The 22,494-nt window shown below is 39.3% G+C and overlaps 1 long non-coding RNA gene across 2 annotated transcripts in view; it reads left to right on the top strand.

Moving 5' to 3' along the window:
• The window catches only part of LOC122809231, a 581,217-nt gene that overhangs the window by 402,469 nt on the left and 156,254 nt on the right, over positions 1-22,494 (top strand). The window contains exon 3 of one of the 2 annotated variants that reach the window (XR_006365874.1): positions 16,120-16,210. This is a non-coding gene — a long non-coding RNA (uncharacterized LOC122809231). Of the gene's footprint in view, positions 1-16,119; positions 16,427-22,494 lie in introns of those variants that run through there. The other variant, XR_006365873.1, reaches the window with a different exon arrangement.

Below are 22,494 nucleotides of genomic sequence, written 5' to 3'. Positions count from 1 at the left end.
TGGCAATTTTGTTTTTGAGACCTTGCTTAAAAAAGGCACTATAGAGGAGGCAAGAGCCTTTGCCAGCAGCCAAAAGCCTAGTGGTGCCAGGTGCAAAATGTCTCTGGTGAAGCAGCGAGGTTTGTGACCATGTCATCTCAGGTTGAGAGAAACTGGATCCCCTTTGAATGACACTAAAAACTAAGACAATTATTGAAATTGATAATTTTTTGTTTATATTGTGGCATCATTCTAGGTGAGGGTAATGTGCTGCTGAAAGCTGGGCACATACCTGCCTGGGATATATACTCAGACAGTGCAGTCATGTCTCTCTTCGTATAGTCCAGTGAGGTACATCTAGGTCATTCACTCCAGCATGAGTTATGACAAAGTCATAATGGTACTTGTTGTCAAGAGACCTGAGTGCATGCATGATCTGATGAATCCTGGCAAGGGCCAGGCAGCTGACTGTGACTTTCTCCTTATCTAACCTGCTGAGTGGAACAACAGTGTGCTTCACTATGGAGTCTCCAATGACAAGAAAATGTGTTTTTTGAGTGTTACGCCTTAAGGTGTTGGTAGGCGAGACACTGGTGTTGCTCTGTGTCTTGGGTGCTCTGGGAACTGTGTTAGTTGTAGTAGTCTTGTATTTTGAAGATGTCTGGCATTTCAGTAATTTTTTGAAAGAACCCCCGAGTATGCTGATTTATGTGTTGAATGCATACTATGTGTATGAGTAGTGGTACTATGTGCATAAGTAGTGCTGTGTGAGTTGGCAACCTCTTCAGTGTTACTGTTTCAAGCGTGAGAGAGCAGGGATTCAAGATTCTAGGTGTAGATACCATCTCTCACAAGCTGTATTAGAGTGAATTACTAGTAAAGGGTTGTCAGTGTACATCAGGCAGTTGCTACACTGCCTCAGGAGACCCAAGTCAACAAGGCTGGCAGGAGAAACAAGGGTAGTCCAACTGTCCATTATACAAGTTTTGAAGAACTGTTATCACAAAAGGAGGTGCTTTCAGGATTGATCTGTGAGGAGCACTATAGATGGGTACTTCTGACGGGGTTTTTGGATGGTGGTTTAATACAATACTTCTTAGACTGGAGATGTACTAAAGGCGAGGACTACTTTAATGTACTATAGCTGTATCTAAGGGAAAAACTGTTGAAATTATCTGTCCAGCTATGGTGCACAATTGCATGGTAGTGCGTGGTGCTGCACAATGCACAAACAAGCAGGAAATGCTAAAATGCAGGGCTTAAATACCAGTAGCTAAAAACTTAAAAAACTTTTAAAAAATTGAAAGAACCAATGAGGGTGATTACTCTAAGCCCTAGGCGAATCACCCTTCACCAGACAGGTTCCAATCAGCACATTTCTCCCACAAGGGTGCAGAAGGGCTCCTTCCAATCAGCTTGGAAAATGTGCTCAGAATACAACAACCACTACAAACAGGCCCAGATGCAGCAGACCTGTATCTGGACTATGCTACAGCTGGTAGCTACACTAATTTAGGCAGAACACACTAAAAATGTTTAAACAGCAGAAAAACAGCAGTTATACACTAACAAATGTTTCAAACACTAGAAAAACAACAAGAAGACACTACAGATTACAGTATCAAATGTCTTACTAAAGTCCAACTGCAACATTTCTACACATATCAAGTCAACTGCTTTAATCAGTCAGTTACAGAATTATATCACTTTACATAGATGTGCTGTCTACCTTTACGGCATGATACACCCAGTACCAGAGTAGATAAGCTAGGAGACCTGACTACATTCCTACAATGGGGGTTCAATTACAGGTCCCAGAGATTGTGGAGACAATCTGAGAGGAGTGAAGAGGTAGAACCTGCTCACTTGTCTCGGGAAGGTAGTTGAGAAAGCGTTCATTGGGATAGCATGCACAGGTATAAGCCTCTCTGGTGGAATGAAGATGCTTGTTGGAAATGCCTTCATAGAAAGAGGGGAGACATCCAATGCAATCTACCTACTGCATAGGTGCCTGTGAGTAGCCATATCTGTGCATATTCATGGCTGTAGGGACAAATAACAAAATCTTCAAACTACCCCAATGGCTGCCTGAATAATGCTGTCTCAGCTGACTCTCTTCCCAGTGACAGGGAATGAACTGGCCAATTATCCAAGACAGGGATGAATGATCAGCAGGTTGAGAGGGCAAAGTGATAAACAGACAGACAATAAAAAAAAAACATACATGGCATGCTAACTCAGGCTGAAGTTTTTGATGGACAGCATGATGACTCAGAGGGCACTTTTTATTTAAGATATCTGTATGCCTGGATTCAAGCCATCCAGTAAGTCTCTATATGTGAAGACTGCATGCATGTTCCTGCCATTTTTTCTAAAGATATTCTGGTTTCCTCAGAAGTCATTAAAATACTGGGGTGGCAATGCCTGGAAAAGAGCTCACCCACATCCAAAAAATAAATAAATTAAACCAGAGATTAGTATGACAATGATTTTCATCTTCAGATTCCCATCTTTTAAAACTACATCAGATTTTTTTTTAGTTATTTTTATTTTCCTAGCACAAAATTTAGACTCGCCAGTTTGAAATTCCAGAAATCCTTTAAAAATACCAGCTGCTGTCCAGCCCATAGGCATTTCGTCTGTCGCCATTGACAAATGAAACATTCTTTAGATCTAATCTCTGTTAAACTTTGTAACTCCCTTAACATATGCTTTCTTTTATGACCCATTTTTCTATTTTCACACTCCTTTAGTACCGCCTGTCCTTAGTACATTATGGAACTTCTATTTCTTTAAGAAATATTGGCATAGAGTATTTACTTTTTTAGTTAGCTTTCCTTTAATATATAGAGAGTATATATCAGGTGTATTAAGCCCCTTCTAATACGCTATAAAATCTGACATAAAATGTATATCCTGAGCAACAGCTCCACCCTCCCCTACATGCATGCATGTGTGCACGCTCACACACACACACACACACACACACACACACACACACACGCGCGCACACACACACACGCAAACACACAGTCTGTCTTGGGTCTGCCTGGCTCCAACATAAAATTTCCCTAATACACTCTCTTTCCACTTTACCTTTCAAAATGTTTTTTTTTTTTTATTCACATGCTGCATCATGCTGCTTTAACTTAGGTGGTGCTGTGTACAGAAGAGAGCTCTGTAACTGGGTCTTCAATGTACTACCCTGCAGCATGATCATACCCATTGTAAATTCATGTCAGTGGAATTAATGTGCACTATTGGCCTCTGATTAATTGCTCGTGTTATGGGTAATATTATCTGCATTAGTTTAGAACGGAAGTTGCTGATTTACAACTATTTCATTTTAATACAGAAGACAGTGCTGCCATCAAACAGTATGCTACTGTCTTGATGAAGTTTAACTACCATTTGCTGTAACATAATGAAGACTGTATACATTGCAGCTCAGTGTCTTTTCCCTGTAAATAAAGACTTTCACTCCTTTTATTAATTTTTCAGGCTTAAAAAAGAAGAAAAAAAGTCCTGATACTGATTCATTCCTTCAACATTTAAATTATGCAACTTGTATAACTAGCACTGACAGGAAAGACTCTTTGGCTATGGTTAATAACATCACAAATAAGAAGTGATGGTATGAACATATGCTGCAGAATGTGTAGTACATATTTTAAATACTTCCTGGTGAGCACAAAAATGAGTAGTGTAGTCAGGTAAAAGTTTATTTTTTTTAAGGGACTTAATGTAATTCAATATATTACAGCAGATTCACTGTTGCAGTACGGACTCCTGGGTTTTCTGCTTAAGTAGACTGAAACACAAAAGCATAGCTAGGGTAGAAATGGCTGCTGCCATGGGTGCAGGTTGTTACAGGCATAATTGACAGATGCCAGTAAGGAAATGGAGTCTGATTTTGCTACAGAGGTTTTGTGGACATGACTGAAGCACTTGGTTTAGTATTTCATGTGTGAAATACTTTGTAGCAAGTTGCTTGTTAAAACTGTAGCAAGCGGTTTGCTGAAGTTTTATAAAGTTTTTTTTTTTTTTTTGGCTGCTCAGCTTAGAGATGAAGGATGCCATACTGAGGAAGTGCACTGGGAATTAGATGAACCAAACCAAAGAAAAAACAAATTTATAAAAACCAAAAAGCCAAAAAAAAATCACGCTAGACCAGCTGAATATGTAGTAAGCGCTTTCGTTTACTTCATAAGCAAACTTCATCAGACTGATGAAGTCTGCTCATGAAGTAAACAAAAGTGCTTACTACATATTCAGCTGGTCTGGCTTGTTTTTTTGGCTTTTTGGTTTTTAATTAGATGAGCCAGCTACAGCTCTGCTGAGGTGGGCCAGAATACTAGAGTTCTACGGGCACCTGCTTGTGTTTGGATGTTTTTTTCCAGTTGCTGTGAACTGTTGTTGGCTGGTGCGCAACTTATGTCAAGGTTCATCATTATTGTGACTTTTAGTGTTATTATCTCGTGGTATTGGATTCATACTTTTGGTTCCAGCCATCGTTTCGAAGAGCTCCATATATTTACGACGATTTGGATTTACATCGGGTCCGTTTTTTAAACAGACTGCATACACAATTGTTTTTGTATTGTAACATCTTCTATGTCATGTATTCATGAATATCATGAATATTATAGTATTTAAGTAATTGTTTCTTGGCTGACCGCTGTTTTCATCTATATGGTTACGTTTTGTACATTTACGTAACCCTACTTCCTGTTGGTTTATTTGCGAATATTACCAGCGTTTGGAAGAGTACAACATATCTATTTGTATTGTGTCCGTTTTTCGAGCAGATGGAATGTATTTTTGTTTTGTATGGTTTTGGTTCCTAATGGTGATTTGATTTGGACCAGCTATTTTCACTGATATGTGTGCCAACACATGCTAAGGTATGTTGAGGTTAGCTTATGGCTTATTGTTTTGATTAAATATTTTTTATTTATCAGGATATTAGTTTAATGCGGTATGGCTACGTTACAAGTTTTTGTACGTAGCTTTACTTTTGGATTCAGTTGAGTAATATTGTTAGCGTTTTGTTAAACGCTATTTTTGAATTTCATGTCCGTTTTTCTTTTCAAACGGACTCAATAGACGCTTGTTTTGTAGATTTTAGGGGCTGACTATAGTGATTGTATTTGTATTTGTGGTTACATTAGTATGATTGTTGACACACATATCAGTTATACCTAGGAGTATTTATTGTTTAATTTTTGTCAAACATTTTTGGTTTTTTATACACATTTTTTGTGTTTATGCTGGTTTGGATTTATTTCTAGTCTGCTTCCTAAAGCGGTCCGAATGGATATTTGTTTTGTTTGGGCCAGTTTTTTATAACAGCAATCACAGTCATATTGTTTGTCTGTTTTGATATTCATATTGACATATATTGAAGGTGGTTTTAGTGAGCTTGTTGCTCACTTTGTTTGATTAAGTAATTAATTATTTATTTAGTGTGGTACAAGTTTAATGTGGTACGGTTATGATACAACAGATGTATGTGGTTACATTTTCTGATTTATTCTTGCTAGTTTTTTTCATTTTATGTTGGTTTTTGCATTTCTCTGTGTCCGTTTTTTATACGGACTTAGGTACATGCAGTTTGCATGATTTCGATGTTTACGATAGTTATATTGTTCACATTCTGGGTCATTTTGCGTTTAAATTAGATATCATTTTTCTGTAGTGTTTTGGATGTAGTCTTACTTTATTTATTTGGTTTTATATTTAAGTTTTTTCAATGGGGATGATACCTATGGGTCTGTGGCAGTGAATGTCCCTTAATTTTCATATACATGAACCTGTTGTTTATGTTTGATTAACAGTGGATCACTATTTCAGATTAGTCTAGTTTTTCAGGATGTTTGGCATTTTGATTTTTTTATTTTAATTGTTAATAGAATTTAGGTTGATGCACACACATTTTTGGTCCTAACAGGGCTTCGAGGTCTATATGCTATATTTTTTATGATCATACAAAAGGCATCATTATAGATGCTTATGGTTTTGGTTCCCAGTCACAGGTTGGGTGAATATTGCCATATATTGCCAATACTATCTGGTGATATATATTATTTGGTTTAGTTAGTTATATTGTGGTTTTTGGGATATATATCAAGATTTTTGACTTATGGGATTTTTGGGAGACAACCACATCATCTTTGTAATGTGTCTATAGGTGTGCTATGAATATTGGTATTGCTGATTAACACTGACACTTTATATTGGTTTAAAATTTTTATGATTATGTTACCATACTAGGTGGTTCCAGGCCGATATACATAGATATGGGCATTGTTCTAACATCCTATGTGGATTGGTATTGTTTTTTAGTTGGTTTCCAAGATTGACCAATACGCAGTATGATGACTTCAGTGGGGTTGTCAGTTCGTCTTGGCTGTTTATTGCATTGGTTGAAATAATTAAACACTGATCCACAAGACTTATACACATACCAAGTTATATAACATATTTTTTTGATTATTGGTATTTTTGTGTATAATGGTCTTGTTTTGGATCAATTCAATATCTTGAGGAATTCTCATTTAGGCTATATCTTTAGTGTACAGGCCGGATAATATATGATATATCAATTTTTGTGTCAGTGTATGTATTAGCATACATTCAACACTGGTTTTTTCATTGAGTGCTACATTTGTTCACACTTGATGATATATTCTATTTGGTTTGGTTGTGTTTGGTTTTGAGGTTTAGAATATGGCACTTTCACCCATCATACAGGATTTATCTTCTGATGTGTATGATTTATCTGTGTTTGGTTTGGATAAACATGGATTGTCATCCACTTCTGTGACTGTGGGATCTGATTTGGACACACAATGTGAGTTATTTTTTACCAGGTTGGGTAAGAACATGAAGATGGTTAGGACCAATGTGTGGCATCTACGTTTATTCAAAGCATATCAGGAGAAACATATTACTCCACGGGGCCTTAAGGTTAAGATACAGCCTTTGGTCTCTAATATTGATGACCAACTCATTGAGGATTGGGGTCATATTCAACAATTAGCCTCCTCTAAATTTGTGGATGCTTTGGCTAATTTGTATGAACGTAAGGTGCAAAAAGGTGTCAAAGACCTAGAAACTGTTTGCTTAGAGTCTAACAAGTTTGAAGCCTGTGATTCTTTTGCTACACAGGTTAAAAAACTTACCACTGATTTGTCCAAGATGGAAGCCACCCTAAAGGACAGGAAACTTAAAAATTGTTTTAGGGTTTGTAGGTGATTATGAGAGGGGTAAACCGTTTGATACATCCAAAAATGTTTCTTTCAGATTACCCAGAGATGACAATAAGTACGATAAGAGGTCATCTACTCCCAAAAGAAAAAGGCCAAAATCTATTCTTAAGAAAAATGTTGTTTTTTCTAGTGGTACCTCTGGGGAGGATACTTCTTCCAACACGGAAGGTGAATTGGAAGAATACTCTAGTGACGGGGCACCCAAGGCCAAAAGGGATAACTGTCCACACCCTCCCAATTTAGATACAGACGAGGGGGGCGGAAGCATAAGAAAAGAAACATCCAAACAGAGTTTGGAGACATTATTGAAAATCATGACACAACACTAACTTCTAATTCCAATGTCCATAATATCTCTTCTGTTGAATTGACCAATGGTCAACTCAGATTATTAAACAAAGGGCTTAATTTTGTCCCTGGGTTCTTTGTTTCTGAACAATCTTTGGCCCAGGATGTGATAAATTTTTGTCGAATTTTGAATTTGAAGGTGTTTTTTGAGAATAATGTTTGTGATATACCTCAGGATTTCAAGTTCAAAAAATCTACATTCAATCCACTGATGACACATTTCGTGGGGGTGTTTCAAAAAAATGTCCTACAGGACTTACATTGTCATCTTAAGGATCTACCTATCTCTTATAATAATTTGTCTACTGAAGAAATACATAGTTTGGATGAGCTTATTAATAATAAAGATTTGGTCATCATTCAAGCTGATAAAGGTGGAGCAGTGGTGGTATTGGATAAGGTTGTTTATGACAATGAGGCTTTGAGGCAATTGGGTGACAAAGAATACTATAGGCAGATGCCTTTGGATCCCTCATCTCATTTTCAGCATCAAATTGGTCAGTTTTTGACTGAGGCGGTGGAGGAGGGTATCATTACACAACCTACGAAAGAACAATTAATGGTTGTTTCACCTATGAAACAATATTTATATTTGTTACCTAAGATCCATAAAGATGTTACCAATCCACCAGGTCGGCCCATTGTCTCTGGACATGGGTCTCTCACTGAACCTTTGTCTGAATATTTAACCCAATACTTAAAACCACTATTGGCATTCATTAGAGCTAGAATCCAAGATACCACCCAATTTTTGGATATTATTAACAACACCCAACTTGAATCACAATGGCTATTATGCACTCTGGACATTACCTCTCTTTATACCAACATTCCACATTGGGCAGGCCTACAGGCACTGGACTATTGGTTGACTAGATCAGGTTTATGTCGACCAGGATTTAACACATTCTTGGTATGTCTTACAGAGCTTGTTTTGTCCAGTAATGTTTTTTATTTTCAAAATCAATGCTACTGACAAACTAAAGGTACTGCTATGGGTGCATCCTTTGCACCCATATATGCAGATCTTTTCATGGCATATATAGAAGAAATCATGATTTATGATCATAATCATAATATCTATATGTGCGAGATGGATATTTGGCGTCGGTATCTGGATGATTGTTGGTTGGTGTGGAAAGCTGATGAACTTTATCTTATGGAGTTTCTTGAATATCTTAATAACAATATTTGGGGAATAGAATTCAATTTGACTTGTCATACATCTAGGATAGTATTTCTTGATGTTGAAGTTATTAGAAATGAGGACAATACTTTGTCAACTTGGATGTTTAGAAAATTCCCTGAATTTGATTCGTTATTACATGCTACCAGCTTCCACCCACAACATATCATCCAGAACATACCCAAATCTCAGTTTATAAGAGCTAGAAGAATTTGTTCTAGTCAGCAGTCCTTTTTTGAGGCCCGGGATGACCTGGTACATAGATTCATCAGGAGGGGTTATCGTCCAGGTTCTGTGCATATAGCCAAAAGATGGGCATCCAGTTTAAACAGAGAAGATTTATTATCATATAGAGATAGGAATAAAAATTTGAATCCACAGCCCTTGCGATTGGTGACCACCTATGGACGTAACACACAGGGCTTTAAAAACATTATATATAGACATTGGAATGTGCTTAAAGCTGATCCAAAATTGAACTCTTTTCTTCCAGAGAGATGTTCTTTCTCATTTAGAAGGGGACAGACTATTGGCTCCAAATTCGGTCATTACAAGAGAGTGGGTTCTAATTCTTTTGCTTTCGTCCAGTTGTCCCTTTTAGGTAAACCCATTGTTGGGTGCTCACCCTGTGGGCATTGTTCTTTTTGTATCAGGGTTTCACATACTTGTGAATTTAGCAGTAAAAACACTTCACAGGTCTTTGACATCAAATTTTGGGCCAATTGCAGTACTGAATGGGTCATCTATTTGGTGACCTGTAACTGTTCTGCTTTCTATGTTGGAAAGACTTCCAGGTCTTTTCGTCTCAGAATTTGTGAACACTTGAGTGATATCAAAAATAAACGCATTAGTAATGCACTTTATAAACATAGTTTGAAACATGCATCTGCATGCTACAAATTTGTTACCATTGACTGCATAAAGGGAAAATGTAAAGACAAACATTATTGGAATGAATTACTCAGTTTAAAGGAGAGAAAATGGATTATAAAACTTGGAGCTCTGTTTTCACCTGGTCTTAATGACCAATTATAAATGTAGTGTTTTGATTGGTTTCTATGTGTGGTTGAACCATATATATGTATGCATACTGATACTTAAAAATTTTTCTTTTTTTGTATCATTGAAGAAGGCTCTCAGGAGCCGAAACCGGTCTGATGGCTTTGTAAATTGTTTGTTACAATTTTACAGACATAGGGGAATTTGTTTTCCCTATGGTAATAAACTATTTATTTGGATGTGGCATTTGCCAACACTTGCTGGCTTTTTCGTTTTTTTCAAGCTCTTTCATTCGCCCATACCCTGGCAGACACATTCCTCTTCTGACATCAGCACATTAGTAGTGTAAAGAGTAGTTGGCCAGTGCAATGTTTGGGTCTTTCTTTCCTCAAAATTTAAGCATATTGTCCCAAGTTCCAAAGCATGACCAGCCCTTATCAGTCCCAGACTTGTACCAGGGGGTTAAGATGGGTTATCCAGCAAAGGAACTAACCAGAGGATAGGATGAAAGACAGGGAGGGAACGAGGGAATGAGGTGGTACTGCAACATTGAATCTACTCAAATACCTACAATTATGGTTATTTCATACTCTAGGTTCATAGGTTCATAGGTGTGTACTAGGCTAATGGCCCTGGAGCCTTTACAAGCCTAGCCCAAAAGAATTTGCCTGGGCACCGTGCCACCTGATGTTAGTTCACAGTGCCCATATCCAGTAGGACAACTGGAATGATCTCTGGAGTGAATTTTCTGTTACCCATCAACTCGTCAAAATTTCTCTTGAAGAGGGCCAGTGAGGTGCTCTGCTTGACATGAATGGGAACCTTATTCCAGAAAATGGGCAGTCTTTGGGAGATGAACCTGTCCCTCCGCCATGTTCTGTTAATTGTGGTAATGAAGTTATGATCTCCGGAGCGTGTGGCACATGGGTATTGGGATTTCTTTAGGTGTAGCATTTCAAGTAGGGTGGGTCAGAAATGGCTATGCAAGTCAAGCAGAGAACACCTCTAAGCAGATGATAAGAGACTCAGAACAGTTAAGGCCTAGGATCCTTTTTGTGAGGTACTTTTTAGGCCTCTCCAGCTGATGTAGGTGCCTGGTCAGGTACGTGCCAAACAGGGCATTATATTCGATGACTGGTCTAATGGGGGATGAGTAGAGAGGGATGATGACCTCTTTCTTCCTGGATGTGAAACCTTTGGTTATAAGATGTGCCATGTAGAAGGACTTTCTGACCACAGTGGCAATGTGGTGGTCGAAGGTGAGGTGGCTGTCGACCTGGGTGCCCAGATCTCTTCGGTGTTCATTGGGCTCCCATCAACGTGGTAATTCGTGGGAAGTGAGTTTTTTCCAAAGGAGATGATAATGCATTTTTGGCATTAAACTTCAGGCCATGGTTCCAACACCAGTCATTGGTTTCAGAGAGGCCCTTTTGTAGGATGTCTGCATCACTTGGGGAGTTGATAATGACTCCTAGCTTGCAGCCATCAGTGAACTTGGTTAGCCAGAGTCCTTCTGTGTTGGCCTGGACTTCTGAGAAGTAGATGCCAATCAGGAGATGGCCCAGGACCGAGCCCTATGGGACTCCACTTGTGACTGGTCAACAGTCTGACTTGGAATCCGCAACTTTGACTCTGTGGGTCCTGTCTGTGAGCCAATTTGCAACCCACCTAGTAATGTAACGATTGATGCCTAGTTTGGTGAGTTTATCAATGATACCTGAGTGGGGAATGGTATCAAAGGTCTTGGCCAGGTCGAGGTAGGCTGTATGCACTGCCTTACCTTCATCCACAGCCTTGATGACTGACTCAAAGAAGTCAACCAGGTTCAGCAGGCAGGATCTCCCCTGGACAAAGCCAAACTGTGTGGGGTCAAGAGTTTGGAAATTGCCTAAATCTTTGTTAAGCAGGTCCATGATGCTGCGCTCCATAGCTTTGCATACCAGAGTCATCAGGCTAATAGGGCGATAGTTCCTAGGGTCTGTCGTTGCTCCCTCTTTATGGAGTGGGATGACTGTAGCAGTGCAGCATTTGTTATGGACATAGCCTGAGATAAGGCTGTAACTGAACAGGGCACACAGATGTGGTGCCAGTTCATTTTGTAGCTCATGTAGGACGTAGCCAGGGATATTATCCCATGGACATTGTATTCTTGGCATTGGACAATGCAGCTTTTACCTGTGCTGCATAAATGGTGGGTTCCAGGCTTTCTTCTGGTATTGTGATAGGGCTCTTGGGGGGGGGGATAAAGTTGGCACTGAATCTGTCAGCCAGCATGTTGGCTATATCTGTTACCTCAGTACAGGAGGTGCCATTGTACAATAACTCAGACCAAATCTGGATATTGCCTTTGAGGTTTTTGATATAGCTATAGATTGCTTTGTGTTTATTTATAGTGTCAGCTGCAATTCTGCCTTCATAGCTGGCTTTAGAGTATTTGATAAGGGATCTCAGCTTTTTGTTGAGACTGATAAGGGAGGTTTTCCAATCTTGTGACTTCATTTTTTCTGCAACAGTTTCTTCCTTTTGTTGTAGAGTTTATTGATTGCTGGGGACCACCAGGTTGGCTTCCTTTTTTTGGAGGAGAGCATCTTAGTTCTGCTTGGTATGGCAAGGTCCATGCATTTGTGTATATGCTTGTACAGTGCATTGTTGTTTGATTCGGCAGCCATGCAGCTATTTTCCATTGGCATGGGTGCCGAGAAGTTAGCCACCTCTGTTCTTAGGAGTCCGAAGTCGGCTTTAGAGAAGTTTTTCTGGGTGGTCACCTTAGCGGGGGGTGTAGGTGAGATGGACATTTCCATGGTAATCAGGGAGGATTAACTATAAGTGTGGAGCAATGGTCTCCCATGTTGGTGATAACCAGGTTGAGGATGTTGCTTCCTCTAATGGGGGTCAGAATGAGCTGGTCCAGGGCATTGGAATTAGTAAATTCCAGAAAGCGTTGGGCCTGTACATTGGTACTTGAATAGTTTTCCCAGTTGATAGAAGTGTAGTTGAAGTCACCTAGTATGAGAGTATTGGGTTGGACCTTGACAGATTCCAGGGTGCTTAGGAAGTTGGAGTGAGAGTCTGGGGACATGTTTGGGGTATCAGTACTGAATATTGGGATGACTCCCAGAGCTATAGAGTACTGAGTGGTTGGCTTGTAACAGGACCTGAGAGCACTAATCATGGTTTCTAGGTCACAAAGCTTGGTAAAAGTATGAACAGAGGGCCACATTACTGCTACCAGAATTGTTTGAATGGAGACCCTTCTTAAAAAGGCTGTGGTGGCAGCTGCGGCCTCAATGGAGTAGGCCCTAACTTGAAGCAGAGACTTACATAGTTGCTACCTCACATTTAGCAACCTCAAATGTACACTTCTCTGGCTCTAAATTACTTCTCGTTATTGAATTTAACAATTTTCCAAAACACCTATATATATTGTACATAGTCTATTATCTTTCTAAGATTTACTACCTGTAAATGTTTCTGTTACTTTTCTTATTTTATTGCTTTGCAATTGTGCAATTGTTACTGGTATTGTACTACCTGTGAGGGTTTTTGTGTTCTTTTTTTCCTCACCCAGACTGTGTCTGCAAATGATCACCTTTGATCAATATACTACCCCGATATGCAAAATAAAAAAAAAAAAGAAATAACAATTTTAAAATGGTGCATGTAACAAAAGATAATGCAGATATATATAATTATATATAGTTATTCATTTTCGAAATCAACTTTTTATTTACTGGTTTTCCATCTTTTCTCTTTGTAAATGCAACATAAAGTTGGTGTGCTCTTCTATCTGATTTTGTCCAGTCCAGGTGAAATCCTCTCACCTTTGCTTAGTGGTAATGGAGACGACCCAGGTAATGTACTTCATGGTTTAGTGAAAGTTCTGTTACTACCTTGGGCATGAAAATAGGGTTGTACATAGTGTGACCTTTTCATTGTGCACATAAAGTCTTGTAACTCTGAGGTATGCCCAGCCCAGGTCAAGGCTACCAGTAAGACAGCTTTTCATGTCAGTGTCATGATGGTGACAGAGGCTGCTGAATCCAAAGGTTGCAGGGGAAGTTATCTAACAAAGCATTGAAGTCCCATACAGGAGGTGGCTCTGTCCTGGGTGGTCTCAAGTGGAGGACTCATCGAAAAAAACTGCTTCATGGGTAGCTGACAGTAAGCAAGAGGATTTACTGGCAGACAGTAAAAAATATTTGAGGCATGCACTCTGATATATGCATAAGACAAGCTTTCTTTGGAAACATCTGAAAAATAACTGAGGACCCCAGACAGGAAAGCTTGGCTCAGCTGCTGCCCTCTGATTAGACAACAGTGACAGAACGTCTTCTATTTAGCTATGTATGATTTTCTGGTATTGGGTATTCTGGCCTCACTCAAAATGTGTACAACACCATCAAAAAATGTGTCCATGGAATGGATAAATACTACATAATTCATCCTGTCATCCTGTCAGATGCAATGTTTTCAGGTTGCAGTACATGACCGATCCCCTGCCCTAAGATTAAAGGTCCACATGCTGGGACAGCACCAGCGGTCTCTCTATGACCAGGTTCTGCAAGAGGGAATACCAGTACTGCCTGGGCCAGAAAGGAGATTTCAAAATCATTCTAAGCCTGTCCTCCCTCTTCTTCTATAATACCCTGGAGATGAAGGATAAAAGAGAGAAAGCATATTTCTGTCCAGAGGAAGAAGAGTTTGTTTATCACCCAAGGCTACCTCTGTTGAATCATAGTGCAGAATTCACTGAGTTGTCTGTTTCCTGGAGAAGCAAAAAGGTCTATTTCTGGCACACCATATTTCTGAACCAAGTCTAGGAATACTTCCTTTTTCAGCATACATTCATTGGGGGTTTATGTAAGACATGCTCATGTTATCTGTCGGACTGTTGTCTTGTCCTGGAGTTTATTAGACAACTGCAAAATGCCCCAACACATGTGGTAACTCCCACATCTGTATGGTTAGTCTGTGTAGTAAGTAAAATGAGTGCATCCTTGTTTGTTTATGAACCCCCTGATAATGGTATTGTCTTTTTGAATCCTCAGGTATCATGTCAGCCAATTGTGTGAATAGTTTGATGGCTTAGGTCACTGCCATCATCTTCTTTATGTTAATATGTTTCTCCAACATTATTTTGTCTGAGACACTCTGTACCTTTAGGTTCCAGAGTGGGCATCCAGGCAGTGTCTGATGCATCTGTCATTAGCAGCTAGTAACCAGTTTCCAATCTGATTTAAATCTGCTGTTGAGCCAACTATTCTAAACCACCATCTTCTTCTTCTTCTTTCGGCTTTTTCCCAGTTAGGGGTCGCCACAGTGGATCACATATCCGCTTATGATTGGCAGTGGAGTTTTACAGTGTCGAGTTGCCAGCCCGGCGCCCAACCTTCCAAGGAAGGCACACACACACACACACTCATGCCTAGGGCCAATTTAGAGTGTCCAATCCACCTACAGCATGTCTTTGGGATGTGGGAGGAAACCGGAGCACCCGGAAGAAACCCACGCGACCACAGGGAGGACATGCAGACTCCAAACAGAAGGCACCCTAGCCGAGGATCGAACCGGAGAACCTCTTGCTGTGAGGCGACAAGTTCTAAACCACCATAAAAGGTGTTTTTTTATGCAAGAAAGAAGAGGGATATCTGCTTGCAGAGAATGGAGATGTTGACATAAACACGTGTTAAAGTACCACTGGAATTTCTTCATGTGAAGCCTTGTGAGGGTAACAATCAAGATGCAGGAAGCCATGTAATCTTGTAGTCTGAAGAATTCCCTGTAGATATGCTGCTGAGGTATGTAAGCCTACTGAAGTTCTAAGACAGGAACAGAATTTTGTCCTTAGGAGAAAAGCCATTTGTTTTTTTGCTCCCAGAAAGGTAACCCAAGCAACAGGAGTGAGATGGCATTTCTGTTGGTTTAGGGATAGGCCTTCCCTCTTGTAGCAATCCATTGTGAGTTGAATAGCTCTGCTGATCCTGCAAATCAAACAGTCACCCAGGAAAGGATAATGTGCATGCGGTTTGTCCTGCAAAAGGCAACAATGGGGCCAGGCACTTTGTGAAGACCCTGGCTGCAGCATACAAGCCGAAGGACAAGCCACAGGACTGGAAATGGGACCCCCCCACACTTCAAAATGCATGAACTGATGGGAACATGAAGGTAGGCATCCTTAAAATACAGGTTTACCATAAGCACTCCTGGGAGGATCAGAGAAAACTGTTTTTGCAGTGTCACCATTTTACACTTTGGTAGTTGTAGGAATTTGTTTAAACTTGACAAATGTAGAATGGGTCAGTAAGGCTTTTTTTTTTTTTTTTTTTTTGGAAAAAGGCAAACGCTGCTGGGCATCAGTGAATTATGCAGAACATCTTCATTTACCAACCAACCTGTACTGCAATACACTACCTGTTAATTGCAACATGTGAGTAATATTGCATTCCATTTAAGTCTTTCCTGTGTGTCTTCAATATGTTAAATACTGAAAACTGTTTGCTGAAATTACAGTGAAATAACTAATTATCCAGGTCTGCTGTACATTCTTTTTGGGAAGTTTCTCTCTTCCCAGCGATGTGCGACTATGTAGTTGTTATATATTATATCTATCTATCTATACATACAAACATGGACACAGACACACAGATAGATATAAAATATGTTTGAATATAAAGTATACATACATATATACAGTTCATATATACATAATGTATATACAAACACATATACACACAACACACACACACACACACATATATATATATATAAAAATATATATATAAATAAATGTACATATATATATATATATATATATATATATATATATATATATTATTTATATATATATATATATATATATATATATATATATATGGTTCCCTATTAGAATCCTGAAACACTATAAGCCTGAAAGTCAAAATCCTGAAAACTAATGACTGAAAATGCAAAATCTCGAAAATGCAAAATCCTGAAAGTCAAAATCCTGAAAACACAAAATGGACATACTGACGTCATTGTGGCTTTGCTATTGTTAGCCCTGTGGTGTTAGGTCATGCGTTGGGTCCAGGTAAGTGTGCGGTTGGTTTTATGTTAGGGTTAGGGGCGGTATAAGTGAGTTAGGGTTAGGGCGCAGGTTAGGCATGTATGCAATAGTGACAAATATTGGGGTTAGGGGCGGTTTAAGTGAGTTAGGGTTAGGGCGCGGGTCAGGTGAGTGTGCGATAGTGACGGACCTTAGGGTTAGGATTAGGGTCAGGGTCAGTTGGTAGATATTAGTGTCTTTATAGTGACATATTAGCATTATTTGTGTTTTCAGGATTTTGACTTTCAGGATTTTGCATTTTCGAGATTTTGCATTTTCAGTCATTAGTTTTCAGGATTTTGACTTTCAGGCTTATAGTGTTTCAGGATTCTGATAGGGAACTATATATATATATATATATATATATATATATATATATATATATATATATATATGTGTGTGTGTGTGTGTGTGTGTGTGTGTGAGTGGGGGTGGGGGGTGTATGCAAGTGCATTTAGGGAGTGTGACAGCTTGTCCCCTATGTTGGTAGTATAAAGAAACTTGCATCCCTGAAAAAAAAAAACATCATTTGCTTAAAGGAGCCCTTTACTTTATATGTAATAGGCAGTCCTATGGGACTTGTGAGAAAAGAAATGCACCCAGAGTGATCAGAATTGGCTTTTACAGTGTCATTAAATGTAATTAAGAGGAAAGCAAAGCGCAAGGGTACATGTTATTACCAACCACTATTTATTACAGTGGTTTGCACAAAATATCTCAGTTCAGTGCCACACTCCCACCTTCTTCAACACTCATGCCTGATTGTCGCAGATCTTCTTTCACACATTCCATCCACCTCTTTGCTAGACGTCCTCGCTTCCTCTTACCTTCTTCCTGTCTGTCCCAAACCTTCCTCACCAGATTGTTCTCTGCTTTTCTACAAATGTAACAAAACCACCATAATCTGTTCTCTTTGATCTTTTCTGCAATAAGAGCTACTTTGGCTTCTGCTCTTATGTCCTCATTCCTTCGTCTGTCCCACAGTGTGCATCTTACCACCTTTCTCAGGCACTTCATTTCCATTGCTTCTAGCTTCTTCAACTGTTTTGCCTTTACTGCCCAGGTTTCTATACCATGCAATAGTACTGGTCACACCACTGTCTTGTACACCTTACTTTTCAGCTTCTTTGGCATCCTTCTGTGACAGACTACACCTGACACTCTATGCCAATTGGCTGCAGCTCCTCTGATTCTAGCTTTAACCTCTTCATTCAGACCTCCCTTCTCCTCAACCACCCCTCCCAGATACTTGAAGCTGTTTAATTGTTCCATTATCTTCCCTTCTATCTGTACTCTCAGCTTCTTCTGATTTCACCAATTTGCTGCCATTACTGCCATTGTATCTGTGCTTAATTTCACCCCATGTGCCTTTAGTTTTGCATTCCATTCACTTATCCTTTGCTGAAGCTCTAGCTCAGAGTCAGCCTGTAATGCCACATCATCTGCATACAGCAACTTTGTTGATCTGTCCCCTCGACCTGTTTGCTAATGTAGTTCATCACCAATATGAACAGCAATGGGCTCAGAGCTGAACCCTGATGTGCACCCACTCCCACTGGGAAACCCGAGGCCGAACACTGTTCTTACTTGAGTTATTGGGTCCTTGTACATAACCTGCATTAATTTTACCAATGTTTCATGGACTTCAAGCCACCACAGTACTGTTCAAATAAGCTTTCTTGGGACCTTGTCATATGCTTTCTCCAAGTCTAGGAATGCCCAGTTGGACTCTCTCCTCATCTCTTACTTCTTCTCAAGTATCTGTCTCACTGCAACAATCGGATCAATTGTGCTGCATCCTGATCTTAATCCAAACTGCTCATTTCCCGTCTTACTTGCTACTACTCTGCATATCCATTTATTAGTCACCCTGTCCAGAACTTTCACGCAGTGTGATAGCAGTTTGATGGCTCTTTACTGCTCACAGTTATGGATGTCCCATTTGTTCTTGTACACTGTCATGAGTATGCTTATTCTACAGTCATCGGAGATACACCATTCTCTCCACACTGCTATTAGCACCATCAGGAGCCATGTCTCCCTTATCTCACCCAGCATTTTTATCATATCTGCTGTGACCTCATTTGAGCCTGCTGCTTTCCCTGACTTCATTTTCCTTAGTGCTGTTCTTACTTATTCTAGGGTGGGTGGGCTCCCCTTCTTTTCTCATCATAGGCAGTTTCTGTGGAAATACAGCTTCTGTGGGGTTTTCTTCATTCAGAAGCTGCTGGAAATACTGCTTCCATCTGCCTTTGATGTCATGTGGACTGGTGAGCAGGTTGTTGCTCTTATCCCTTACGAAGGGTGCCTGATTTCAGCCTGGTATCTGTTGACCTTAGAGCTTTCTCTGACCCCTGCTTGCAGCTGACTGTTGCAAAGAGGTTTATGCTGCAGACCAGCTGTTTCACTGGGGATGACTTTGCAATCATGGATTGTACTCCAGTAACTTTTCCTTACTAGGAGTAAGTCTACCTGAGTTGCATGTTGGCTACTCTTGTATGTGATCATGTGACTGTCTCTCTTTCTGAACCATGTGTTGGCTACTATCAAGCCATTGCCAGACAGAATTGTAGAATGGCTTCTCCTTCTTTATTCCTGTTGCCCCACCCATGTGGACCCGGGCAGTCTGAATTCCCTTTTCCTCACTATTACAACCCTCCCTGCTGCGGGACATAGGTTGAGATTAAGAATACTGCGCTATCATTGGAGTCGGATTGTCTGATTGTCTGATTGCCATGAGTCTGTCATCAATTCTGATGATATCCCTCACTGCTTTCTGAAGCCTCTCTTTCACCACAATTCCTACACCATTTCTAGCCTGTTCCCTCCTGAACAGAAGAGTATGGATAAGACAAACCCTCTGTGAAAAGTAGCAAAAAAGAGGGAAAAATCCACTAAAATCCACTTTATTGACCAACAAAATACAGACTGAGCGCTTTCATAAGTTTATATCACAACTTTATCAGAATCCAAGTTGCAACTGAAAAAAGTTCAGTTTAAATACCTGAATACTTAATCACTTAATCACCTGCCCTAATTAACCCTTAAAAACTTGGTTAAAAATTGTTCATTTAAATACAGATCTTAATCTAGCTGCCAACAGTACTAAATAAATAAATCCACATACATTAATACCTAAAATTTAAATATGTACACACTATAAAATATAAAAAAAATGAAATACGTATGTACATATATAAATGTCAAAAGTTAATATTGTAAAAATGTCAAAATGTCACATATAAACATAGTAAGACCTGAGTCTTAACACACTAGCTATTGAAATGGACTCATTCAAACCAGGGGGAACTGTGGCATTCAACCTTATTTGCCAGTGCAACTCCTTATACTCAATAAGGTCGCCCCAAGATCCCCCCCTCAGTATTGGTTATGAACTGTGTCTAATCTCACAAAATGAAATCCATAGTCAGGAAAATTCATCAAATGACAATAAAGAGAGTTACTAGCTTTTTTATTTTTTATGTCATTTAAATCCTCGTATATCCTCTCTCTAAATTGACGGACAGTTTTACCCACATAAAAACCTGGGCATTTTTGAGACATGGCTAAGTATATTATGCCCACTGTCTTGCAATTAAAATGAAAGGAGCTTTTTATGTTAAACCTATTGACAGTAACTTCATCAGTTTCAAGCAACCAAGAACACTGACTACAACTTCTACATTTAAAAGTATCACACTTTTTCTGACTTAAAAAATCAGAAACTTTGTCATCTACTTCTAACATATTTTTTAATACCTAGCCTGTCTAGTGACAAACCTATGTCGCTCTCCCAGGATTTCCTTCATTCCTTCAAAGCCTTGAAAAAAAAGACCAGTTATTGATAATAATCTGTTTGACTACAGGATAGTCTTGTGTATAGGTAGTGATGAAAGAACAAGAAAGGGTGTCACTTTTATAATCAGTTTGTTTAGAATTAATAAAATCAGTTTCATACATAATAGGTTTGATAGTGCCCCTCCGTCTTCTGTCTGAAATTTCACCCTGAATTTGGTCAACAATATCACCAGGGTAATTTCTTGCCAAAAACATATTCGTTAATTTGATACTTTCCTCTTCAAAAGTTCCTTCATCTGTAATCATACGGGCCAACCTTATAAATTCTCCCTTTATTATACCTTTTTTTCTGGGGAGCTGGGTGACAACTGTCGTAGTGCAGAAGACTGTTGGAATAAGTAGTTTTTCTGTATATATGTTGCTTTTACTTCACCTTTAGTAATCAATACATCCAGTAGTTTTAATTACAAGACAGTGGGCATAGTATACTTAGCCATCTGTCAAAAATGCCCAAGTTTTTATGTGGGTAAAACTGTCCGTCAGTTTAGAGAGAGGATATATGAACATTTAAATGACATAAAAAATAAAAAAGCTAGAAACTCTCTTTATTTTCATTTGATGAATTTTCCTGACCATGGATTTCTATTTGTGGGATTAGACATGGTTCATAACCAATACTGGGGTGGGGGCTTGGGGCGACCTTATTGAGTATAAGATTGAATGCCACAGTTCTCCCTGGTTTGAATGAGTCCATTTCAATAGCTAGTGTGCTAAGATTCAGGTCTTACTATGTTTAAATGTGACATTTTGACATTTTTACAATATTAACTTTTGACATTTATATATGTATATACCTGTTTCATTTTTTTATATTTTATAGAGTGCACATATATAAATTTTAGATATTAATGTATGTGTATTTATTTATTTAGTACTGTTGGCAGCTAGATTAAGTTTTGTATTTAAATGAACAATTTTAACCAAGTTTTTAAGGGTTAATTAGAGCAGGTGTTAAATTGATTAAGTATTCAGGTATTTAAACTGAACTTTTTTCAGTTGCAACTTGGATTCTGATGAAGTTGTGATATAAACTTATGAAAGCGCTCAATCCGTATTTTGTTGGTCAATAAAGTGGATTTTAGTGGATTATTCCCTCTTTTTTGCTACTTTTCACAGAGGGTTTGTCTTATTTGTCAGTTACTGGTCAGAAGAGTATGGATCCCAATCCAAGTGGTTTTACTGCACTGCCCTTCCATCTTATCTCTTGGATACATAGGCTGTCCAGCCTCCTCTGTATCATCATGTCATTCATTTCATCCTGTCAGTGAAACTACATTAAGTGTAGCAATTCTCAGTTCATGTTTGGCAGGTTGGTTTTATATCCAGTTTTCACTCAACAAAGCTATCTTGGCAACAACACCAGCCAGCCTGTAGCTTATTGACCCAGGGCTGCTGGGCTTTATGGTGGGCACACACTGGCCAATAGGGGCACATATAACCCTCCCACCACTAGCCAGGGTCCCTCAGGTCCTCAACCCACTTATCACCAGTAACTACCCATTTTGGCGACATTAGTCAACATGACCGAATCATCTAGAGCCATATTTTACACCATCCAGTGGGTAACCCTGCCATGGCACGCAGGCTGTGATCCGGGTTCTCCTATCTTGAGGATACTGCACACCATAGTAGATGGCCAAACCAGTTGGTCTGTACAACTCTTTCCCCTATAGGGCACCATGTAGAGTCTGTGCTGCTGCCCACAGCTCCATTCATTGGTAAGTCTGAAAAGGAAACACTCAGCATGTTTGTCAGACATGGGAGAAATCCCA

Source organism: Protopterus annectens, chromosome 8.part0 (assembly GCF_019279795.1).
Source record: "Protopterus annectens isolate FY-2018-M chromosome 8.part0, PAN1.0, whole genome shotgun sequence".
Taxonomy (NCBI): Eukaryota; Metazoa; Chordata; order Ceratodontiformes; family Protopteridae; genus Protopterus; species Protopterus annectens.
The sequence above is the reverse complement of the archived record's forward strand: the minus strand, read 5'-3'. Positions and strand labels throughout refer to the sequence as shown.